Here is a 6,053-nt window from a genome sequence, read left to right as displayed (position 1 = left end):
ATTCTTCTGCCAAACACCGTGGAGCCCATGAAGCTGGATCCACCAGATGTGGAGGAACCAATGGAAGTGGATCCACCTCCACCAGAACCGACCAGCAACTACCGCTGTATGTCTTTGCTCTGTGTCATCAGAGCACACCAACAGCATCACAGGAGTGCCCAGCAAGCTCCCTACTCGTCGCTCAGGCTCCATCCCAAGCATTAGCTTGGAGCCACCAAACACCATGGACATCCCACAGGCTTACCTGCAAGATGTCCCAGCAATAAACAACTCTGTTCCTGATTCTCAGGGGTTGCATGAGTGCTTCTTTCCCATCACCCAGCCCTTGTGCGAGAGGTGGCATCCCTTCTGCACAGAGCCTCGACGAAGAGCACAAGAGAGGACCCAGCTTTCTTCAGGCTGCTGCGCTGGGGTGACAGGAGGAGTCCCTGAGAGCCACCATGCACCTTTAACATTTGTGAAAGTAGGCTGAGGGGTGAAAACAGTAGTGTGTAAGCGATTATAGGTGGCTAATTTCTTATATTTGGAGTGACTTTCTGTATCTGAGTAATTGGTAACAACCAACATGGAGAAGGCTGAGGTACTCAACAACTTCTTTGCCTCCGTCTGCACTGGTAGACGGGCTTCCCAAGTCTTTCATTTCCCTGAACCCATAGATGGAGGCTGGGGGAGCAAAGTCCTACCCACTGTAAGTGAAGAGCAGGTTCAACACCACCTGATGAATCTAAACAGTTACAGGTCTATGGGACCTGATGACGTGAATCCCAGGGTCCCAAGGGAACTGGCTGATGTAGCTGCCAAGCCTCTATCAGAGTTGAAAAGTCCTGGCATTCAGGCGATGTCCCTGGTGAGTGAAAAAATGGAAACATCATGCCCCTACTCTTCAACAATTATAACAAAGAATTGAACAAAGAGCACTACTCTTCAACAATTAAAAAAAAAAAAAAAAAGGAGACATTTCTTCTCAGAAAGAGTGATCAGGCATTGGAACGGGTTGCCCAGGGAAGTGGTCGTCACCGTCCCTGGGGGTGTTCAAGGGAAGGCTGGACCTGGTGCGTAGGGACATGGTTTAGTGGGTGACATTGGTAGTAGGGGGATGGTTAGACCAGATGATCTTGAAGGTCTTTTCCAACCTTAGTTTTTCTGTGATTCTATCTCTCTTGTCATTGGAGCTGGAAGACTGCTGTCTGCAGCATTCGCATCTCCTTGCACAGTCCAAGCTAGTTCTGTCTGTGGACAGACAGCTGAATGAATGCAGTGTTCTGTAACCTGAAGACTGGCAATTTTGTCTCCATTACTATTAGGATAAAAAGTTTTTTCAGTATTTCAAAATTCTCTTCTTTCTCCCTCCCAGTAGCCTGTTCCCAGCATTTTTCTTCCATGGTCTTTCAGTGAAACCATGCTCTGGTCCTCATTTTTTTATGATCTGAACCTAAACAAAGGACCTTTTTCCTCTGGATTTTTATCCCTCAAGAAAAAGCATAAAATTTTCCTTTAGTTGATATTTTGTACCTGGCATCTGTTCCCCTTCCAGAGCGCAGCTGTGACTATAGAGCTGCATATTGCCGAAATGCAGGAAAACCAGTGAGCTTCACTGCACTTCACTTCATTAAGGGTAAGTCTATGCAGCATTACATTGTGTCAGAGAGAGATACCAAAGCAAACTTGTAATAGATTAGGAAGAGTATTAGAAAAAACAGCATTGCCTATATATTGCCTGCTGTATTATTTATAGCTGACACTGTCGTGCTGCTTTCAGGACTCAAGCCAGCAAGCATCTCAGAGCTACTATCTGCACATGCAACTGTGCTGAATTAAAATGCCCAGCTCAGCTGCATCAATGGAGTCTAAAACTAATCCCGTAGAGACCGTGACTTGAATGCCAGCCAATAATATGCAAAAATAAAGTTTCTACGCAGCCCCTTTTTTTCTACTGATTAATACTCCAGTCATGGAGCCCTTGGCACTCTCTACATTCTGTACTTCCCCAGTAGTTGTAGAATAGGTGGGCTGTCCAGCATACTGATTACTAGCTCATCAGATCTCTGCTAACAGATCCCAGGTCACTGCAGTGGCAGTTTGGAAGAACAATAGTATTCCAAGTTTCATCAGCAAAGGTATATCCCTCTCCATCATCTTATCCCAACACTTGGGCTATCTCATCCTTTGAGAAAGTTCTGTCCAAACTGCTCATTTTGGTTTCCAGTCTGGAGTACTGGATTGCAGTTATTTTGTTTGTTTGTTTGTTTATTGAGGTTATCTGTACGAACATCAAGGGCTTTCTACATCAAGACATTCTGAATTTCCAACATACATATAGGCAGTTCTCCCTTGTAGCATTAACAACTTCCTACCATTTGAGACAGGAAAAGACACTGTGCTTAACAGTGGCAGGCTGCTTTGTTTGCATAAAGACTCTACAGAATTAATTCTGTAAGTTTGCTGACAAGGCAGTGTCAGTGACCTCAAAATTAGATCACCATTAACCAACTCATATGAGAATTGCCCCTGAACCATAGAAAATCTACTCCTGGTGTGTAAAAAACATCCCAACATCCTGGGATTGTTGTAGTTTGATGTTGTGTGTATAGTATGTAGATAAATATTGTAGTCCTCATTATGCTCAGCCAGCAAACAGCACTCACCCTTTGCCTTCCTGGTTCATGGCATATCATAAACACAAATGTGCTCATCAGTTTTCTCTGGTATCTTGTTGATGAACTCATACATAGCTGTGGTCAGAACATGCTGTGAATACCCAGTAGATCTAGGTGACAGGCCACAAGGGTATCTAGGACAGCCAGACATTTTATATTTTTGAGTCTCCTTGTTCACATTCTGACTTCAGCCTCATCTATCTAACAAGAATTTTATTTATCTTGTGAGATAAAACTTTTCTTGTTATCTTGAAACTGCAAAATTTGTTTCTGTAAATACATGAATTCATTTTAGGATGACAAAGAACTAGTCCATTTTTCTAGGATAAGCAGGTGCACGACCAGGTATTAATTTAGTCAGACTTCCAACCCACTAGTACACATCTTTTAAATTTCACATGTTAAGATTGAATTGTTTGATTCCTTCTGATTCCCCCAGCCGAGGACCTGGCTCTCACTTACACACCACCAGAGCGCATCCAAAGCAGAAGTCCTATGTCCTTTCCAGCCCTGTTTCTAGATCATCTAGCATGCCTTGGGGCCCTCTCATAAAGGTGACAAATGCTATAAATCAGGACTGATCAAATCCAATCCTCTCTTCATTTATTTTTTTCTTCTGGACAGAGATTCTCACTGTCATGTATCTATATTTATTTTGAACATTATATTTTAATACTACGTAGTCACACATCTTACGCATTTTATGTGTATCTACATATTGGTACAGTTATTATCTATTTATGTTGGGGAAAAAAAATCACAGTTTCACACTGTGAGTGTCTCAGTGAAATAAAATGCAGTCGCAGCAAAACATCAAACTTAAAATCAGGCATAGCCTTACCAGGACAGTGTTAAGCAGAGTTTGTGACAATCCTGAGATTATTTCCTTAGCTCATACATTTATTTTGATTATTAAGTTTTCATTGTCCTTGTGGAATTCTCTTTCTGGAAAAGGAAGAGCAAGAAATGATAGTGGCTTATTTCAAATACATTTGCTAACACTCACAGTAAGTTATTGAAGAGAAACAAAAACAGAAAAAGGACAGTAGAATGTTTATATTATAGCAACATCAGCTACAGCAGTACACTTCTTGCTGTATCAGCATTTTCACTGTAAATGACTGTCAAGGGTTTATAATTCAGATGTCACAATTCTTTCTGCACTGAAGCACCATCCTAGGAGGATGGATTTTTGATTTATATGAATATTTAAATGAAAACACACATTTCATATGATTTTGTCAGTCAGCTCACTGTGAAAGCCATTGTAATAACTATAATATTAAATATGGATGTACTCAAAACCTACTGAACAGTTTGATGGTGCACGTTTTAGGTATTTATACAAAGATAGAGGAACTCCATTTTTTATGTCACTTTGAAGAGTAAGTTTCCCTAAATAAAGGCTTAAAGAAATTTAGATTTTTTTTTCTGAGATTTCAATCCAGCATTATTCAGAACCATTTTAGTGTGACTGGGGAAAATACCAGACTGGAAAAGTTAACAGCCATACCAACCACTATGGGTTGGCTGTTGCATATGGCAGCTGGTACAGCAGGTGCTTTACCTGAGCTCTGCATCACTCCCGACAGCCTGTACCAACAGTGTCCACATTACAGCCCATTCGCAGCATGACTAGAGAGGAGTTTTCAAAACAATAGCTAGCAACTTGATATTAAGCTAATGCAATATATTTCTGGCCCACTGCCCTCCTCCTGAGGCAATTGTACATTTTCTGGACTATGGTTTTCTGAAATTCCTCTTTTATTCCATGACAGTTGCACTAGCTTCCAAAAAAATAAATAGATAAAATAAAAACAACAAGGACAAGTGTAATTGTCTAATTGCAAAATTACATTTGTGCTCATTACCCTTTGCTGTTTCAGTAAGGGAATAATCTGGAATTTAGTTAAGATTTGTACACGGATTTAGAGAATAGCTAATTTTTTCATTATTAGAAGTCACTCGTTTTCAGACCTGTTGTTTAAAGAATCATAACCAACTCATATTGGACACTATTCTCAGGCTGTCTTTCTAGGTTTGTTTTGAACTTCGTTATATTGTCATAATTTATTAAATGAATATGGAAATATGATACTTAGAAGTATTGCACTTTATAGAGGGAATAAAGTTAAGAGGAACTAGAGTGTATATGGATTTGTATATTTCGAATTTTCCATTTATTGTCACTACATAAAACCTCCTTCCTTATTCATAGTCTTTGTTTGGATGGCTACAGTTAAACCTTTTAAAAAAGTTTAATGTGGGACACTATAGACAAGTGCTTCTCTGATCATAAACAGCTGAACTCAGGACTCCTCTGGTCAAGAAGCTGAACAAACCATTACCGCAGCAGCATTCCCCAGCTGAGCAGCCAAACCTCAGCCCCAGCAGTGCCCTTAGCTCGTGCCCTGGTCCTACAAACACGGCCACATGTGGACACCACACAGCCACATCCTTCACACAGTAACAGTCACCCCACTCCTAGTCCAGAGTATGTACAGACATACCACGTATACAACACCAATACCACAGTAAATCCAGGATGGCATACAGGAATATATCTGTTGACGTTATTTTTGCCACACTTTATGTTACTGCTCATGGGCTTCTGCTTGAATCTGGCTGACTTCTCACAAGAGCTCTCAAGGAGAATTTGAGCAACTCATTTTGCCTGCCCTGCTGCAGGGACAACAGCCTCCAGGCTGAAACTTTCAAAATAACACAGCAATTTCTGCTTTGGACATCTGTCCATGGAATCCGATTAAAGTGCTTTTAGAGAAAATAATTCTTTGCATTATTTTTATTATTCATTCCATATTCCCTCTCCTGAGCCAGAGACAACACAATCGGCCAGATTCCTAATACAACTCCTATGGTTTCAAAACCAAAAACCCCTCTCTCTGAGCTATCAAAAAAGCTTTAATCCTTAAGCTAACAGCATAATTATAAATCCATAACCTACAGAAATGTTCCCTACTGGCTACCACTGTCAATAGTAAATAATTCACATGGAGAGGCTCTAATGGCAAACACTCCACTTAAAAGCTCTTCACAGCAGACAGCAGGATAACTGTAATTCAAGCCCAGAAGTGAGGAATGTCTAACTCTCATGTGATTTCCCCACTGACAAAGTGCAAACAAAATTCCATGGGTCTTCCTGTTAGAGGGAATGTGCTCACTGGAATAGAGCTGTAAGGATGAGGGCAAGATGTTTAAGTGCAAATGTATTACAGGCTGCTAAACTAAGCACTTGCTAGCACTGCACTATATGATGCTTCCTGTAACAATGCTGGGGAAAGTATTGTGAATGACAATACCCCTTCCCATGCAGACTACATAATGTGCACGAGACTCTTGCATGGCCTTGCTGGGGAGAAGTACTGCAGGGAACTT

General features: G+C 40.9%; 1 long non-coding RNA gene across 1 annotated transcript; it reads right to left on the bottom strand.

Annotated features, from left to right (window-relative positions):
* Positions 1–643: 643 nt before the first annotated feature.
* LOC118247435 (uncharacterized) lies at positions 644–3,604 on the bottom strand. The gene is made up of 3 exons (XR_004778440.2): positions 3,499–3,604; positions 2,646–2,791; positions 644–844 (listed from the first exon to the last, which is right to left on the bottom strand). It is a non-coding gene; the product is annotated as an uncharacterized LOC118247435 (long non-coding RNA).
* Between the last annotated feature and the right edge of the window lie 2,449 nt (positions 3,605–6,053).

The sequence above is a fragment of the Cygnus atratus genome, chromosome 2 (assembly GCF_013377495.2).
Source record: "Cygnus atratus isolate AKBS03 ecotype Queensland, Australia chromosome 2, CAtr_DNAZoo_HiC_assembly, whole genome shotgun sequence".
In the NCBI taxonomy this organism is placed as follows: domain Eukaryota; kingdom Metazoa; phylum Chordata; class Aves; order Anseriformes; family Anatidae; genus Cygnus; species Cygnus atratus.
This window is presented reverse-complemented; position numbering and strand designations above follow the sequence as displayed.